The sequence below is a fragment of the Panthera onca genome, chromosome E3, assembly GCF_046562875.1.
Source record: "Panthera onca isolate mPanOnc1 chromosome E3, mPanOnc1 haplotype 2, whole genome shotgun sequence".
Lineage (NCBI taxonomy): Eukaryota > Metazoa > Chordata > Mammalia > Carnivora > Felidae > Panthera > Panthera onca.
The window spans coordinates 27644816-27664682 of record NC_138354.1 but is presented as its reverse complement, the minus strand read 5'-3'; the positions used below and the strand labels follow the sequence as shown (position 1 = coordinate 27664682).

At 43.5% G+C, this 19867-nt stretch overlaps 1 long non-coding RNA gene across 4 annotated transcripts in view; it reads right to left on the bottom strand.

Moving 5' to 3' along the window:
- The window catches only part of LOC132689133 (uncharacterized), a 237807-nt gene that overhangs the window by 9561 nt on the left and 208379 nt on the right, over positions 1-19867 (bottom strand). For 2 of the 4 annotated variants that reach the window (XR_013553004.2, XR_013553005.2), the window contains one exon: positions 5002-5102. This is a non-coding gene — a long non-coding RNA (uncharacterized LOC132689133). Of the gene's footprint in view, positions 1-5001; positions 5103-7466; positions 7813-15771; positions 15961-19867 lie in introns of those variants that run through there. The other 2 variants (XR_009614878.3, XR_009614877.3) reach the window with 2 other exon arrangements.

Sequence of the window (19867 nt, the reverse complement as noted above, 5' to 3'; positions counted from 1 at the left end):
CTTGGCTCATTCCAGGATTGACTGATGTGTATTTTCTCTCCTAAATGCACAGAGCAGCACCCTGTATGTCTCTCTTCTGCTGTCACTCAGCATATCAGGGAGGCTGACAAGAATCCATCCTGCTCTCCTAGAATGCTCACCAGGCTCTGTCAGGTTAATTCCAGCTTTCTTCTTCTCTTCTGCTTCAGGACCTCATCATCTCTTTCCTGGATGTGTATAACAGCCTCCTAACCAGCCTCCCTCTGGTCCCTGCCCCATCCCTGTCATGTCATGCCACAGGGATCTTTCTAGATTCTCTGTCCCCTGGCCATGTCATTCCCTCACATCAAAACCTTGAATAGTTCCTAACCACCTGACTTGTAACACTGTTGATAGAATAATCTTTGTGAAATTAATTGTAACTGTCATATTTTTTGGAGTTCTTACTATGTGCCAGGCACTCAGCGAAGCACATTACATGCACGGGCTTATTTTTCAAAATGTTTCATTACAAAAATGTTCAAACATACAAAAAAGGAGAAAGAATAACACAGGTGCCCACTCTCTTCTCCATAATTTTCAAATTCAAAGATCTCTAAAGTCCAGAAGTTTATCATGCATCTGGTGCTAAAACTCATTTGGTAGAAAAGCTGACCTGAGTGAGCATGAAATGGTGTCTCGATTTAACCCACTTAGTGTGAATATTCAAACATATTGTTGCAGGCATATTAGTATGTTATATTATGGAGTACTCTCCAGACTTTCGTTAAAGGTGTGATACAACATACAGTTGCACTTGAATGCCTTTCCAAAATCTAGAAATATTTGAAATAAAAAACACAGCATTTTTAGAACTGTATGCCTGTACAAGGAGCACCTATGTACCTGCAACAGAGATCAGCAACTCCTCACATTTTGACATACTTGTTTTTTTGTCAATTTATAGATTGTATATAGATAGAGATGTATAAAGATCTAATGATACAGATATATCGATGATACATGTACAGATATAGATGATGCAGATAGATACGATGGTGGTCTCCTCCTAAAAATATATCCATATCAAATCCCTTCAACCTGTGAATGTTACCTCATCTAGAAAAGAAGTCTTGGCCAACTACTTTTTGACAAAGCAGGAAAGAATATCCACTGGAATAAAGACAGTCTCTTCAGCAAGTGGTGCTGGGAAAACTGGACAGCGACATGCACAAGAATGAACCTGGACCACCTTCTTACACCAGACACAAAAATAAACTCAACATGGATGAAAGACCTAAATGTAAGACAGGAAGCCATCAAAATCCTCGAGGAGAAAGCAGACAAAAACCTCTTTGACCTTGGCCACAGCAACTTCTTACTCAACATGTCTCTGGAGGCAAGGGAAATAAAAGCAAAAGTGAACTACTGGGACCTCGTCAAAGTAAAAAGCTTCTGCACAGCAAAGGAAACAATCAGCAAAACTAAAAGGCAACTGACAGAAAGGGAAAAGATATTTGCAAATGACATATCAGATAAAGGGTTAGTATCCAAAATCTATAAAGAACTTATCAAACTCAACACCCCAAAAAATGAATTATCCAGTGAAGAAATGGGCAAAAGACATGAATAGACACTTCTCCAAAGGAGACATCCAGATGGCTAACAGAAACATGAAAGAATGCTCAACATCACTCACCATCAGGGAAATACAAATCAAAACCACAATGAGATACCACCTCACACCCGTCAGAATGGCTAACATTAACATCTCAGGCAACAACAGATGTTGGCAAGGATGCAGAGAAAGAGTATCTTTTTGGCACTGCTGGTGGGAATGCAAACTGGTGCAGCCACTCTGGAAAGCAGTGTGGAGGTTCCTTGAAAAATTAAAACTAGAACTACCCTACCCCAGCAATGGCACTACTAGGTATTTATCCAAGGGACACAGGTGTGGTGTATCGAAGGGGGACATGCACCCTAATGTTTACAGTGGCACTATCAACAATAGCCAAAGTATGGAAAGAACCCAAATGTCCCTCGATGCATGAATGGATAAAGAAGTTGTGGTATATATATGCAATGGAGTATTCCTCGGCAATCAAAAAAAACGAAATCTTGCCATTTACAACTACGTGGATAGAACTGGAGGGTATTATGCTAGCGAAATTAGTCAGTCAGAGAAAGACAAATATCTTATGACTTCATATGACAAATTTAAGATACAAAACAGATGAACATAAGGGAAGGGAAGCAAAAACAACATAAAAACAGGGAGGGGGACAAAACAGAAGAGACTCATAAATATGGAGAACAAACGAGGGTTACTGGAGGGGGTGTGGGAGGTGGGATGGGCTAAATGGGCAAGGGGAATTAAGGAATCAACTCCTGAAGTCATTGTTGCACTATATGCTAACTAACGTGGATGTGCATTTAAAAATAAATTAAATTAAAAATAAGTACAGAAATAAAAAAGAAAAGAAAAAAGAAGTCTTTGCAGATTAAATTCAGGATCTTTATTTTTTAATATTTATTTTTGAGAGAGACAGAGAGAGGGCTCACAAGGAGGGGAGGGGTAGAGAGAGGTGGAGGACAGAAGATCCCAAGCAGGCTCCGCCCTGACAGTAGAGAACACAATGTGGGCTCGAACCGACAGAGAGATCATGACCTGATCTGAAGTCGGATGCCTAAGTGACTGAGCCACCCCGGTGCCCCTTAATTCAGGAACGCAAGCTAAGGTGATCAACCTGGGTAATTCAGACCCTAAGTCCAATGACAAGTGTCCTCATAAGACACACGCAGACAGAAGAGGAGAGACAGTGTGAAAATGGAAGCAGAGATCTGGGTGATAAGACCACAAGCCAAGGAAAGCCGGGAATATGGGAAGTGGAAGAGGCAAGGAAGGACTCTCCCAGAGAGCCTCAGACCAGGAGTGGCCCTGCCCACATCTTGATTTGGGACTTCTGGCCTCCATAACTGAGAGAATAGATTTCTGTTGTTTCAAGCCACCCAGTTGGTGGCCATTTGCTGTAGCAGCCCTGGGAAATGGATACAGATTTAAATACAGGCATAGATACTGACAATGTCGTGGACAAAGGCTGAGCCACTTGAAAGAACTTACAGACCTCAGGACCCTTCACTGCTAAATCCTTCCCTGCCTGCATCTTGTGTAGCCCCCCCAGAGCCCCGTGAGAGACATATACACGTTTTTTTAAACCAACTTATGCAGCCATCGCCATAAATCAGTTTTAAAACATTTCATCACCTTAACACGATCCCTCGTGTACATTTGTTGTTACTTCCCATCCCCATCCCGCATCCCCATCCCCAGGCAACCTCTAATCTATCTTCTGTTCATATAGCTTTGCCTTTTCTGAATATTTCATATAAATGGACCATAAAATGTGTGGTCTCTTGTATCCAGCCTCTTTCCCTGAGCATGTGTTTTTTTAATGTTTATTTAGAGAGAGAGAGAGAGAACATATGCATGTGTGTGCAAGTGGGGAAGGGGCAGAGAGGGAGAGAGAATCCCAAGCAGTCTCCACACTGTTAGCGCAGAGCTCAATGCAGGGATAGAACTCATAAACTCAGCTCTTGACCTGATCTGAAATCAAGAGTCTGGCACGTAACCAGCTGAGCCACCCAGGCACCCCCTGAGCATAGTATTTTTGTGGTTCATCCATGTATCTGTAGATTGTCTCTTTTTATTGTTGACTAGGATTCCACCATATGGATACACCACATTTTGCCTTTCCAGTTACCAACCAATGGACATTTAGGTTTCCAATTTTTGTCTAGCCCATGAAATGTTAACTTGGGGCTAATGGGGAGACTCCATAGCTACCATCAACTCCTTGACATGACATACAAAATGTATATGTGGGTGGTATGGGTGTGTGTGTGTTTCTTTTTCTGCCCAAGGTAACAAGATGAAAAATGGTCTGAGATCTACTATTGTTCCCATTGCAGAGGCCAGGAAATGGAGGCGTATAAAAAGGATGCCCAGTTCTATTTCTTGCCACTCCTAGAGTCAGAGTCAAAACACGGGAATTGCCCCAGACCTGCGATGGAATGTATGAGCATGCATTCCAGAAGGAGAACTTAGGGAGTCGTGAACCCCAGCAGGAAGAAGGGGCTAAGGGCAGGCAGTGGCCCATGCCTTTGAAAAATAGAAGTTACCACAAGGATTCCCTGCAAGGAAGCATTTAGAAACAAGGAAATTGGGCACCCCTGCCATGCTCAAGCCAACAACAAGAGCTTCAGTGCCTGTAGGAGTTGTGCCTGTCCTACAATCTGATACTCTGTCCTTCCTGCTCCAGGTCGATGGAGTCAGCCAGCATCAGTCAATGAGGTGACTGGGCTAGGGCGGCTGTCTCCTGAGTGGGGACGCCTGCGTTTGTCTGAGCCAGATGACACAGGCAAACAGCATTACTGGGTCAGACACAATGAGGTAGGAGCTGGCTGGGGAACTAACAAGCTCATAAATTGGAGAGGAATCAGACTATCAGATGGCAGAGGCAGGACACAACACAGCTACCCACTGGAGTCTCTGCCATAACTCAGGGAAAGCATAATATTTTTCCCAGGAAGGGGTCATCTGAAGAGCAAATCAAATCAGGATGCTCATTTAGAGGGGGAATTTATGTCTCTATTAGCAAAGTACCCCACGACACTGAGGAAGGAGCTGGGAGAAGAGGTTGGATCATCTGTGTTTCAATCTTCAAAGAGGGGCTCCCTTGGTGACAAGACCCTTCTGGCACTTGCAAGGAGTGGGGAGCTCAGAAAACCTGGCCAAGGGGCAGTCTGTGAGGTCCCTGAGGGATCCTGTTGGGGGCGTCAAGGAGAAGGTGGGACAAGCCGATGTTCCCCATCACCCCTCAATTTAATCAGGGTAATGAGCTGGTTTATAGAAGAAATTCTGAACGATTTCGCTTAGTATAAAGCATTCTGAAAAAAAATTTTGAAACCCCTATAGCACATCTTTCAGTTAAGCCACTGCAATTGGCAACAGCGTTCATTCAATGATGATAAATGAGCACTTACTGTGTAGAAAGCATTGTGCCGGGTACTGGAGACAAGGTGTGCACAAAACAAGTGTGATCTTTGACCTCTCAGAGTTTTCAGTCTCCCGGGGCACAGAGACACTGGAAAGAATGAATTCACAAAAAATATATATAATTATAAGTTGCCGTAAGTTTGATACAGAGAAGGGTAATATGAGACAGAACACCCGCAAAGAGGGAACAGGGTAGCCAGAGAAGGCTTCTCAGAAGAAAAGACATTTAAACTGAAACCAGAAGTGAGTGGGAATATTTGGAGAAAAAAGATGGATTTGTGAGGAGACCCAGCTGTTTCCTAAAATTCTACAATTTTCTCTGAACAAAACACCCACAGGCAGAGAGAGTAAGGTGACCCCCTAAGAATAAAAAGCCCATATTGTTTTAATTTCTTTTTTTCAATTTTTCTACTAATGGGCTCATTTCCTATAATGCCCAGTGCCAGCACCCTGGATGGCGTCATACACAGTGGAGGACTCAAAGACAATGGCCCTGCGCATGGCATTTGCATGGAGATGCTTCCAGGAACCTCAGGTAACTCATTCATCCCTTCATTTGTTCAACAACATTTGCTGTTTATTTGTGATGGGCCAGGGACTGGGCTGGAGTAATGAGAGAGGTGTGAATCCAGATCTCATACACAGCTTAAAACAAAGTAAGGAAAGGCAAGTCAATGGGCAGTATGGGGAGGACACAAGGGACCCTAATGAGGGACTGCGGGTCACAGATTAACAGGTGGAGTGTCCTTGAGAGCATGCACAGTGGTGCCCAGCTACCTGGATCTGAAGCCCAGCTCTGTCACTCCCTGTTTTATCCCAGGTGAGTGGCTTGCCCTCTGTGCATCCCTTTCCTCCCTTTTAAAATAGTACCTCTTCAGATTATTATGAGGTTTGAAGTATTAATATTTGCAAAGCCATACATAGTAAGGGCTATAGAATTGTTTGATAAGTGGATTTTAGCAAGATGGAAATAAATGCATTTTACTTTTTAAAAAAAACTTTACATGTAGAAAGTATAAAGAACTATATAAATATAACTATGTAGTCACCAAAGTTGAGAAAAGTTATCAGATTCGTATAAGTGTGTGTGTGTGTGTGTGTGTGTGTGTGTGTGTGTGTGTGTGTGTGTAGCAACCCTAATCCCTGTGTTCTCTTACCTAGGACACCTCCCTTGCCCATTATTATGAACTTGGTATGTACGTGTCCCTTCTAGTCCATGTTTTTATGATTTATCACCTATATGTACTTATAAACTCAGGTGCCTGGGTGGCTCTGTCGGTTAAGCATCCAACTTTGGCTCAGGTCACGATCTCCCTGTTCAGAGGTTCAAGCCCCGCATTGGGCTCTGTGCTGACAGCATGGAGCCTGCTTGGGATTCTCTCTCTCTCTCTTTCTCTCTCTCTCACTCACTCACTCCTTCCCTCTTTGCCCCTCCCCCACTCGTGCTTTCCCACTCTCTGTCTCTCTCTCTTAAAGTAAATAAATATATAAAATAAAGTGTCATCGTCAGTTCAGAGGGTCAGTTGCAGATTCAGCTTGACCCCATACTGCCAAAGTGCTCTCCACAGTGTTGCACAAGTTTCCACTCCCACCAGCAGTGTGCATTAAAGCATTAAACCTGGATCTTCTCAAGCAAGGTGAAGAACATGAAGCTGTTTCTGTATTCATTTTATTTCGGAGGACCCCCACCTTAGGTGAAAGTAATGACCAAACAGGTTAAAATCCATTCACATCCTGAATTTTATGGTCTAAATTTAACTGGCCAACATTCAGATGGATTGGAGCTATTAGCATCTAAAGTGTCATGGCCTTTGTTCCCACATCTTTTGCACTTCCCCACCCTTAAACCTTTGTCCTTTTATCCCCTTCCTGTCTTCCACATTCTTTAGTTTGTATGTGGTTTCTCAGTTAATACATAGCTAATAGCTCTTACTTTTCTTGTGTTTTTAACTGCTTAAGTCTATGTGGATGTAAGAGTGAAAATTCATTTGATGGAAATACTTGCGTATATTTAAAGACCCAATTGCTCCCCTGGAGCTTGTATGCTCAAAGGATGATTAATCTTGGGGAGGCTGGGTGGCTCAGTCAGTTAAGCGTCTGACTTCAGCTCAGGTCATGATCTCCCGGTTCATGGGTTTGAGCCCTCCGTGGGGCTCTGTGCTGACAGCTTGGAGCCTGGAGCCTGCTGCAGATTCTGTATCTCCCTCTCTCTCTCTCTGCCCCTCCTCTGCTCATGCTCTGTCTCTCTCGCTCTTTTGAAAATAAATATTAACAAATTTTTAAAAAGAATGATTAATCTGTGTAATAAACTGATTACTACAGTCACTACACTAAAAACAAAACAAAACAAAACAAAACAAAACCTGGATCTTTTCAGCCTGAAATAACTGTGTCCCAAAATTCTTCCAAAGATATATGGACCTTTACATCCATCTTAGTCTCTTATCCTTACCACATCTTGTGAGACAGGGCTTGAGAGTGCCAGAGGACAGAACTGAGGTGCAGGGGAGTCTCCAGGCTCGTCCACAGCTGTCAGGGTCTTTGAGTGGGAATCAGAGCATCGTGCACTCCTTTCAGTTATGCTGACCTTTAGACCAGTGGTATCTCAGCTGTGTTCCTTAGAGCAACAGGATTCTATGGTGTCATCCGAGTTAAGGGGAGGGGGTCATGAAAAAGAAGGTGGAAAGGGAAGATGACCAGAAAAAATTGTAGGTGCCCTCCCCCAATCTCAGCCCAGGTAGTTCTGCCCTAGCCTGTCTGCCCGCTTAGAAAGACTTTATTTGGGGAAAAAAGAAGAGTCCACTGCTTAAAAAGAGAGGGAAGGGGAAGCCTACATTTATTAAAGAATGTGAATCAATAATTAATAATCTTCCAAAACAGAAAGCACCAACTACTTAAAAAAGAAATTATACCAACTCTCCGCAATCTTTGTCAGAAGATAGAATCTGAGAGGTACATCCTAACTCATTCTATGAGGTAGGCATTACCCTAAAACCAAAACCAGATAAAGACATTATAAGGAAACTACAGACCAATGTCTGTCATGAACGTATACCAATATCTCTTACACAAAAATCCTTAACAAAATATTAGCAAATTAAATCCAAAAATGCATAAAAATTATATAGCATGACCAAGTGCCATTTATCCCAGGTAGGTAAGACTGGCTCAACAGACAAAAATCAACTATGTAATACAATAAAATTAATGTAATCCATTACATCAACCAACTAAGAAAAATCGTGTGATCATATTGATACAGAAAAAGTATTTGGCAAAATCCAATACCCATTCGTGATAAAAACTCTTACTAAATTAGTTTTAGAGAGGGATTCCTTCAGGTTGATTTAAACACCCCCCCCCCACCCCCACAAAAAAACCCTACTGCTAACATCATACTTAATGGTGAGAAACTTGAATCTTTCCCACTAAGATAAGGAATTAGGCAAGTTTATCTTCTCCTACCATTGCTTTTCAATATTATACTGGAAGGTCTAGATAATGTAATAAGGCAAGAAAAGGAAATAAAATGTATACAGCTTCAAAAGGAAGAAATAAAACTGTTTTTGTCCTCAGATGACAGGATCATGTATATAGAAAATGTGAAAGAATCTATAACAAAACAAGACAACAAAAACTCCTGCAATAAGTGATTATGGCAGTGTTTCAGGATACAAGATTAATATACAACAATTAATCATTTTCTTACATACCAACAAGGAACAAGTGGAATTTGAAATAAAAAACACAACACCATTTAAAAAAAAGGAAAAGAGGGGCCCCTGGGTGGATCAGTCAGTTAAGCATCAGACTCGTGATCTCAGCTCAGGTCTTGCTCTCAGGGTCATAAGTTCAAGCCCCATGTTGGGCTCTGTACTGGGTGTGAAGTCTATTTAAACACACACACACCACACCACACACACACCACACCACACCACACCATTTACAAGTAGCACTCCCCCAAATGAAATACTATGGTATAAATCAAATAGAATATGCACATGATCTTTGAGGAAAATGATAAAACTCTGATGAAAGAAATCAATGAACTAAATAAATAGAGAGAGATTCCCTGTTCATGGATAGACTCAACATTGCCAAGGTGTCAGTTCTTCCCAATTTGATCTAGAGATCCAATGCAATGCCAAAGTTCTGGCAAGTTATTTGGTAGATATTGACAAACTATTTTTAAAGTTTTTATGAAGAGATGAAAGACCCAAGATAGCCAACACAACACTGAAGGAAAACAACATTGAACTGACAGTGACCTATTTCAAAACTTACTATAAAGCCACAGCAATCAAGAAATCCTGTAGCAGTGAGTCACACAGAGAGAGTCAGGACACCAAGGCTTTTCTTTCCATGAAGCAGCTTTATTCGTGCCAGCACGGGCTCAGTGAGCTAAGACCCAAAAGGCCAAGCCCTGAGTGCAGTGGGAGGTTGCCTTTTGTACATTTTTTGCTCCTTTGTCTCCCATATATGGTAACATACAGTCTGAACGGGCAGTCTAGGTTACAGAGTTGGAAGGAACGTCGCACATGTGCACACAGCCAGGTTGTCTTCATTTGTCTTGAGATTTTCACCACATTCATTAGGGTGGGGTTCTACCACAATCCTGCCACCTAAGGGGTATTGCCCTTTCTCCCATGGGAGTTTATTGGAGTGGGTATTTGGAGTTGGGTATTTCCCTTTCCTGGGGTTAGTTATGTTCTGAAAAAACCCCAGGGGTTAGATTCTGGCTAACTAGTTTCTCCTGAGAGGGCAAATTTTGTAAGAATAGAGTGTTCTGGCATATTTTGAAATGGTTCCCTTCCATGCCCTGCACCCCGCCCTTGCCCCCCTCCCCCATTAAAAGCACGGGGGATTTTTCTCCAATGTTTATTGTGAGAAACTGGTCAAGTTCCTGGAGGTAAATCTCACAATACTGTGGGAGCCTTGCTATGAAGTTGTGGGGGGAGGGGACACAAACATTCAGTCTATAGCAAGCAAGTCTATATGATATTGTCTCATTGTTATTTTTAATTTTGATTTCCCTAATGACAGATGATAATGAGCATCTTTTCAAATGTTTATTTTCAATTTGTAATCTGAGGTGCCTGTTCAGGACTTTTGCCCTTTTTTAAAATTGGGTTGTTTTCTTACTGTTGAGCTTTAAGAGTTCATTGTATAGTTTGGATGCTAGACTGTTATGAAATACATGTTTTGAAATTATTTTCTCCTTGTCTGTGGCTTGTTTGATATTCTTTTAGGTAGAAGCTAAGTTTATAAAAAGTGGGTTAATTTAAAGAAAAAATGTTATGAAAATATAGTGAATCCCTATAAGGAACTAAGTACAGATGGTAGTTGAATGTAGAAGAAATCTTTTTTAAAAAAAAATTTTTAACGTTTATTTTTGAAAGAGAAAGAGACAAAGCACGAGTGGGGGAGGGGCAGAGAGAGAAGGAGACACAGAATTTGAAGCAGGCTCCAGGCTCTGAGCTGTCAGCACAGAATCCGACATGGGGCTCGTGAGATCATGACTTCAGCCAAAGTCAGATGCTTAACCAACTGAACCACCCAGGGGCCCAGAATGTAGCAGAAATCTTAGTGGCAGTAAACACATGAACAAAATACAGGAAATGCTCCTTTAGGTTAAAGTGTCTCTGTCTCTGTCAATGTCTCAGGTACACACACTCCGCTTACACAGAATAAGTCAAATTCCACCTCATGGGAATGTTCATGTCTCGGGTAACATTTCGGACCCTGGTTTACAGAGCACAGTTAGATTATTATTCTAGCAGTTTGCACGTGTGGGAAGTTAATTATTCCAAGTCTGTAAGAAAGAGTTTTTACCAAGTAGTACATGCAACACATACACACACACTATAATGTAAGTTTTAAATCCAGTTGAAGGTGCAAAGAAAGGAAACTGGTATCTTCATTCAAAAACACAATGTTTTAGTTTAACTGAATTCTTACCCCCAGAAAATGTGTCTTCCATGGGTCTCTAAACACCCGAGTTTTCACACTATCTTGCTTCTTGTGAATTCACAGAAGCAAGAAAGGCACATTCCCCCCACATCTTAACAAAAATCCTTGGCATTTCTGAATCAACAGTGGAACAATAGCATGAGCTAAAGCTGGGGGCAGAAGGGAGATAGGTGTGTTCAATGACCTGAGAGAAAGTGGGTGGCCCGACTGTTGCGGGGGTGAGCAGAGAGTGAGATGTTGCCAGGGAGGTGGGCAGGGCCAGTTGTGTGGGGCCTCAGATGCCACTTTAAGCATTTTGAAAGCAAAGCAAAGGTCATTGAAGGAGTAGTGGTGGGGGGGGGGCGGGGGTGACATGATAACATTTGACTTTCACATTAAAAAAAAAAAAAAGTAGTTCCTATTCACCATATATTCCTAAGAAGGGTGGTTTTAGGGCTAGAAAATTGGGTCATTCTTCAACGTTTTTTTTATTTATTTTTGGGACAGAGAGAGACAGAGCATGAACGGGGGAGGGGCAGAGAGAGAGGGAGACACAGAATCGGAAACAGGCTCCAGGCTCCGAGCCATCAGCCCAGAGCCTGACGCGGGGCTCGAACTCACGGACCGCGAGATCGTGACCTGGCTGAAGTCGGACGCTCAACCGACTGCGCCACCCAGGCGCCCCGAAAATTGGGTCATTCAAGTTGCTTACTGCTTGTCGGAGAAGCAGGAGTTGGAGAGATGCTCCATAGGCCAGAGAGGAAAAAGTAAGACCCAAGTAAGAGAGTATGGGTTAGTTAAATAGTTTATTTCTTGTCTACTTTTTTTCACAAGTACAACTCCACTTCTCTTTCCTGTATGCAAGGTGTATCTGTAGATTATCACACCATCTTGGACACTTTCTAGCATCCTCAATGGAAGCATGCCTTTGCCAACACCTTGGTCTTAGACTTCCAACCTCCAGGACAAAAAGAAAGTAAATTTCTGTTGTCCCAGTTGTCCAATTTATGGTACTTTATTAAGGCAGCCCTGGCAAACCAAGACAGTGGGCGATAAACTGCTATACTATTTGTAGTATTTGGACCTTGGTGATCAACAGATCATGGCTATTTTCCTATCACATTCCAGGTGTTACAGTTACTTCAAAATATAACTTATGCTCATCAGTACTTTAAAATCACAGTTGTTATTGGAGTGCCTGGGTGGCTCAGTCATTTAAGCCCCTGACTCTGGATTTCAGCTCAGGTCATGATTTCACTGTTTGTGAGTTGAAGCCCCACATCTGGCTCTGTGCTGACAGCATGGAGCCTGCTTGGGATCCTCTCTCTCCTTTCCTCTCTGCCCTTCCCCTGCTCTCTCTCTCTCTCAAAATAAATAAACTTAATTTAAAAAATAAATAAAATAAAATCACAGTTGTTATTAAACCCACTGCTAAATCATGTTATGTAACACATTAACAAAGGAAGTGCATGTGTTATTATGTCACAATTTGTAAAATTCTTTGAGAACTGTTTATTGGTTTTCTTCATATCCCTATGTATTTTATGTTATGTATTTTAATACATTATTCTGAGAAGGGCTTATAAGATTGCCAAAGGGGTCCCTGGCACAAAACAGATTAAGAATCCCTTCTTTGGGGCACCTGGATGGCTCAGTTGGTTAATCATCTGACTCTTGTCTTTGGCTCAGGTCATGATCTCACAAGTGTGGGATCTAGACCTGTGTCAAGCTCCATGTGCTGAGCTTGGAGCCTGCTTGGGTCTCTCTCTCTCTCTCTCTCTCTCTCTCTCTCTCTCTTTCTCTCTCTCTCTCTCTCTCTCTCTCTCTCTCTCTCTCTCTGTCTTTCTCTGTCTCTCAAAATAAATAATTTTAAAAAAAGAATCCCTTCTGTTTTTATATTTATTTTTTTGGATAGCACAAGTGGGGAAGGGCAGAGAGAGGGGGATAGAGAATCTGAAGCAATCTCTGTACTGACAGGTTGACAGCGGCCAGCCTGATGTGGGGTTCTAACTCATGAACCTGATCATGACCTGAGCCGAAGTTGGATGCTCAACCAACTGAGCCACCAAGATGCCCCAAGAATCCCTTCTTTAAGAAGAAGAGAAACAGTATAAAGATATGTCTCCACACCTCAGACCCCCCCTTCCCATCCCAGAGTTCTGGGAGGTGGAGGACAGGGCAGGGAGGTAGTGTGTTCAGGGAATTGTTTTTCCAGTTAGAGACTATTATGTGACTAAAAGTGCTGTGCAAATTTGTCCTGATACACAACAAACCAGGTGCAGAGACTTCCCCTACTCTGTCCCCACACCCAAAGGTGGAGGCTTGGTTTATTTCACTTCTGGGTTCCCAGATGTATTAGTCTGGGTTCTTCAGAGAAGCAGAACCAGTAGAAGTCCCAGGATCTGCAGTTGGCAAGCTGTACACCCAGGAGAGCCTGTGGAGTGAGTTCCAGGGTGAGTCTGAGACCAAAGGCAGAAGGCTAATGTCCCAGCTTGAAGGCAGCCAGGCAGGAGGATTTCTCTCTCACTTACAGGAAGCTCAAGCCTCTTTGCTCTGTTTAGGTTTTCAACCGATTAGAGGAGGCCCACCCACACTGAGGAGAGCAATCTGTTTTACTCTGTCCATGGAGTCAAACGTTATTCTCATCTGGAAACACTCTCACACACATAACGAGAACAATGTTTGGCTGAATATCTGGGCAGCCCATGGCCCAGTCAAGTTGATGCATAAAGTTAAGCCTCACATCACAGTACGACTAAGCTGTGCTTAGAACACCACTGATGCTCACATAAATATTTGTGGAATGAATGAATGAATGAACAAAAAGTTGTGGTAGAAATATCCAAATGGGGCCAGCTGGGAAGTGGAAAAGCAGCCCAGGACCTAAACTGTCTTCCATGGGGTAGAAGGAACCTCCACACCTGGTTTCCCAAGGATAAGAGGGAGAAGGAACAAGGCTTCGGTTCACTTCTGAGCACACAGTTTGCTTCTGATTGACTCCCTGGAAGCCACAGGACTGCTTACGGCCGTGCATGCTAACTAAACCTCGGCGGAGGGACTGCTGGCTGGGCAACCTTTGCACAATGCTGGCCGCCAACATACCAATGGGCAAACATAAGACCCTCAAAGGAGATCCTGGCATTCGATGCAGATTCCACAGACATCAGGATGCTGGGGACCAAACAACAAGGATCTGGCTTACACCAGGAGACTTCAACAAATTCCCCCTGCTCTACATGCCCCGTCTCTCTTCCACACAGGTGCTGCCTCCCAAAGATCCTCAGGGCCCTGAGGGACACGGAGGATGGCTCTCAGGCAGATGACTCATTGGGTCACACGCCCCTTTGAAGGGTGAATCCTGTCTCATTGCTGCCTCCCCCCTGCCTACTGTTAAACTCCTGCACCGGACACATCAGAGGGGTTGGCTGTGAATGATCCAGACTCCAAACCCCAAGAGGCAGAGGACGAAACTTCCTTCAAAGGACTTGAGGAGAGTAAAAAGGCTGTGAAGTCTGCAGATCGCTATTTGCAACTTCAGGGACGGCAGGAGGAGCCCCACTGAAAACTCTCAGGAAGTGTCACTGAAGCCAGCGGCTGCAAGATAACCAGAGTGCAGGTCGGCGTGGGACCGAAAATCCAAATGTGACCTCATCAGTGATGAAGGAGTGGCTTCCCTCTTTGGGAGGATCCTATTTTCCATGTGACTGCTTTCTTGAAGGTGCCACTTTGCCCAGCCACACCCCTTCCCCCCTCCCCCCACACAGAGGAAAATATTAGCAATAAACTGCACTCTGGAGATTAACGCAGCAGCTGGCATACAGCAGGGCCTGTCCAAGAAGTGAGCAGAGAAGAACACAGGCTGGCCCTGCCACTCCCTGGGCTAGCGCTTTCCGGCCAGTGGTCGCCATAGTAAAACTCGTTCAGCAAAGGGGTAAAGAAAGAGAAAACTGGGTGCAGATCCTTTCGTACAGCAGTGCATTAGAGCCAAGATAAAGAACAGGAAAATATGGCTGTTGCCACAATCCAGGTGGCAGCAAATCTGTTTCAGTCAAGATCTCTCAGTCTGGGGATAAACTTCAGCAGGATATTTCTCAATCTTCGGGTTTCCTCGCAGTTTGTTCATACTCACTTATATAAATAAGCCATCGGGGCACTGTTATGGGTTGCATTGTGTCCCCCCACCCCCAAATTCATATATTGGAGTCTTAAGCCCCAAGACCTCAGAAGGTGATATATTTGGAGACAGGGTTTTTAAAGAGGTGATGAAGGTAAAATGAGATCATTAGGCGGAGCCCTCATCCAGTATGACTAGCGTCCTTCTAGGAGGAGGAGATTAAGACACAGACACACACACAGGGAGGACCATGTGAACACACAGGGAGAAGAAGGCCATCTATTAGCCAAGGAGAGACGTCTCAGGAGAAACCAATGCAGCTGACACTTTGATCTTGGACTTCTATCCTCCAGAATTGTGAGAGAATAAATTCCCAATGTTTAAGCCACTCAGTCTGTGGTACTGTGCTATGGGAGCCCTGGCAAACTCACACAGGGACCCCACAAAAAAGAACATGAGCACATCCTCATTCATCCTCATTATCCATTCAAAGGAGTCCCAGGCCAGATGGATTCCTACTCTTCCCCGCAAGTCTCCAGCCAATTCTGTAATTTCTAAATTTTACTGTCATAGCTCCCCACCCCTCGTTTCAACTTTGACACTAAATGGGAATCCAATTAAAACTTGTCTGTTCTTCAGATCTGCATCCCCACCTGAATGCCTTCCCCACGTGCAAGTCCCAGAGATGCCTCACCTGATGGGGACTGAAGGACTGGAGGAAATGAAGAGATGGTTGGAAGCAGCTCTTTGTACTTATCCACACAGAGCTGGAAAGGCATCAACCATGTGACATTTTCATTCTCTTGGAAATCCCAAGAGACACTGAGGGGCCACTTGTGGTTGTTCCCATCCTACAGATGAGAAAGCAAAGTCACAGACAATAGAATAGCTTAAGACATTGTTTTCCAGCCCCTGATGGTAGGCATGGTCTGGTGCTCGCATAAACTTTTGGTGTAAAGGGTTTATGTGTGTGTGTGTGTGTGTGTGTGTGTGTGTGTGTGTGTGTGTGTGCGCGCGCATGTGTGCATGCAATGCATATGTTGAAATAGCCACCTAACTGGTGTCTGCATTTCCAGGCTTGGCCACCTCCAATCTCCCTTCCACGTTGAATCTAATGAAGGTTTCTATAGATTATGTCTGATATCATCACTTCCATATTAGAACCTTCCAGTGACTCCCCATTGCTCTCAGGACGAGTTTGAAGTGCCAAGCATAACCAAGAAACCTCTGAAATATCTGACCCTGGCCCCCCACTCAGGCTCCATATCCTTCCAAAGGTGCCGAGCTTCCCTCCCTCTCCTCCCTGGCCTTTCCTCTGGAAACCTCCTTTCTCCACAATTCACCTGGCCAACTCTTTCCCATAGGTCAGTCTCATCTTAGGTAAAACATCTTCCAGGAAGCCCTCCCCAATCCCATAAACTAGCTTCAATGTCCCTCTGTGGACCTCCCCTGCATTCCAGCTTTCCTGTTCCTTGTACTGTATTATACTGTTGGCTTGTCAGTCTTCCCTCTGGAGTATCAGCTTGGTAATAATGTCTGTGTCTTGTTCTCTGATATATCCCCAGGGCTAAGTACAGCATGTGGCACACAGGAAATGCTCACTGTATATTGGTTTAAATGAATTTTGAATGGAAGTTAGGTATATGGACATCTGGGGCAGGAGAAAAAGGAAACATCCTCGTTCTTATGTTTGGGCATTTCCATGGGTATGACTCAGAAAGAGAAATGTTAAAAAAAAAAATACGCTTTGATTTTGAGTCCAGCAGAGTTTGACCTTAAACCAACTTTCAAGCAGGGAAACTAGAATTCTGGGTCCAGTGAATAATTATTTCCCCTTCCTTATTTACCACTCATATCCCATCATCCAAAACTTAGACATGTGGCCACACATTGCTGCCAGGAAGACTGGGAAATGCAGTCTTTATTCCTAGGTGACCGTATGCTCTATGAACAATCATCTTATGCTGGAAGAAAGGAAGGCTGGATATGGAGGGACAGCTGGTAGTCCTTTGCTCAGCATCCTCAGGTCTCCGTGGCAACCTCTCCTACCCACACAGCCTGCACTCTGGATCAGAGTTCACAGAACCGTCTGGCATGAGTGACAGCAGCAAAAAGCCACCACGCTTCATTCCAAGTCTTCCAGGACCCACTACATGTGACACGAGCCATCCAATGGGAAAACTGGGAAGCCATATATCTTTCTTCAGAGCCCACTGACCCTTTGCATCATCTCTCCCCCCCCTTCCTTTCTCTCCTTTTTTGAAAGTTTATTTATTTATTTTGAGTGGGCAGAGACAGAGGGAAAGGAACCCCAAGCAGGTTCCACGCTCTGTGCAGAGCCCGACAAGGGGTTCCATCTCACCACTGTAAGGTCGATACCTGAGCTGAAACCCAGAGTCTATTGCTTATCCTACTGAGCCACTGAGGCACCTCTCCCCTACTCTTTCTCTTATACCACATTATCTGCAACTTGAGAGACATCAGGTCTAACAAAAAGGTCACTAACTTTGACCCAGCAGACCAGGGTTTGAATCTTGGATAAGCCACTTACAAGATATATGGCCTTAAATATTTAACCTGTCTGTACCTCATTTTCCCATCTGTAAAATGGGGATTATAAGATCTCATGGGAACTGTGTTAAGGACTAAGCGGCTCATAGTAAGAGCTCAATAAATGGCAGCTACTGTTATCACAATGATTCACTTGGTCACTGAGGTCACTGCAGCTGCCTTCCACATAATCACCCAATAAGCAGAGTTTATTAAAAAAGCCTCTGTGCCAGGGTTAAGCCACATGGTTTTCAAAGAATCAATATGTTAAGCTACCCAGCATAAGCAGACAGGCTATAAATAAAATTAGATTTCAAAGACTGTCCCAGATTGGCAGAGACCTCTGTACTCCCTGGTTTATCATTTTTCTGCGTGTTGCTAATATTGCTAATAATAGCAGCGATAGCTGTCATTTGTCAAGGGTCCCCCGTGTGCCAGACCCTGTGCTTTTCGATCCTCACGGTGGACTCAGGAGGCAGGCTTTCTCAGTCTCCTTTCACAAGTGAGGAGACGGCTCAGAGGGGAAAGCGATTTGCCCCAAGTCACCCAGAGCCAGCTTGGTACTCAGATTCAACTCTAAAACAGCATTTTGTATTTATTCATCTGCTCCTTCTTGTACTTCTTTATATAAAAAAAAAAAAAATTCCCTCAAAATGATAAGTACAAATCACCTGTTATCACACAACTCTCTCCTCTCGAAGTCTATAATGAAGAAGTAAGTGAGAGCCACCGCCAGGCTTGCCGATCCCTCCCCCGTAGGGAACCACTCTTAGAACCCTGTTCTTCATGCCTATGCAGTTTAATAGCCTTTCCATTGTCATTCCCACTCGCTTTCAAACAAGTCGTTTCAAACAGGAGGAGCTAAAACTGCCAGGTTCAAACCTGCCAGGAAAAATGGCTTACACACCACACTCGCTGGCTTCAGTGGGTATGTTTCTTCCATTCATGTGTTCAGTCACTCATTTATCCATTCAGTAAACACCAACCAAGCACCTCACACTCACCAAGAACATCTTAGGCACCTGGAATACAAAAATTAGTAAGATTCAGGCTCTCCCTTGGAGAAATCATTAGCATAGACAGGAAGCCCATTCCCCGTCACAACACAAAAAGGAAAGACGTGTAACGTGTCAAAATGAAGGTCAAAATGTGGAGAAAGCCAGGGAAAGAGACACTTGAGTTTAGAATAAGAGGATGCAGGGGCGCCTGGGTGGCGCAGTCGGTTAAGCGTCCGACTTCAGCCAGGTCACGATCTCGCGGTCCGTGAGTTCGAGCCCCGCGTCAGGCTCTGGGCTGATGGCTCGGAGCCTGGAGCCTGTTTCCGATTCTGTGTCTCCCTCTCTCTCTGCCCCTCCCCCGTTCATGCTCTGTCTCTCTCTGTCCCAAAAATAAATTAAAAAAAAAGTTGAAAAAAAAAAATTAAAAAAAAAAAAAAAAAAAAAGAAATGATGTCTTCTAGAATAAGAGGATGCACAGACTACACACGACCAGGGGGTGCGTCATCCCAAGAAGAGGCCAGTAGGAGGGAAGGTAGAGGCTTCTTGTGTGGTTAGGACACCATGGAAGGCAGTGGGAAAGTCACTCCAGCCTTGAATAACATTCCTATTTGACTGCACCTGACCTTTCAAGCTGCTATAAGGCCTCTTCTTCTAGAAGGAAGATAGATGTTCCACTTGTAGACATGTTAGCTACTGAAACTAATATAACACTGTACGTTAACTATACTGGAATTAAAACGAAAACTTATGGATAAGTAAATAAATAATATGCCAACATTTTAAAATCCATTATTAGGAATATGTGACAATAAGAAGACATAAAGTATTACCAACACGTGCTACAACATGGATGAATCTTGAAAACATTATGCCAGGTCTAAGAAGCCAGTCAGAAAAGGCCATATACTGTTTGATTCCATTTATACAAAATGCCCAGAATAGGCAAGTCTATTGAGACAAAGTAGATTTGCGGTTGCCTAGGGGTAGTGGGTGTTGAGAGGAAATGGAAAGTGACTCTGGGGCATATGGGGGTTTGCGGGGGAGGAGATAAAGGAAATGTTTTAGTATTGATTGTCGTGATGGTTGCACATTTTGTGAATATACTAAAAACATTGAATTGTACACTTTAAATGAATGACTTATATGGTATGTGAATTATGTCTCAATAAACCTTTTTAATTTTTTTTTTTTTTTTTTTTTTATTTATTTTTGGGACAGAGAGAGACAGAGCATGAACGGGGG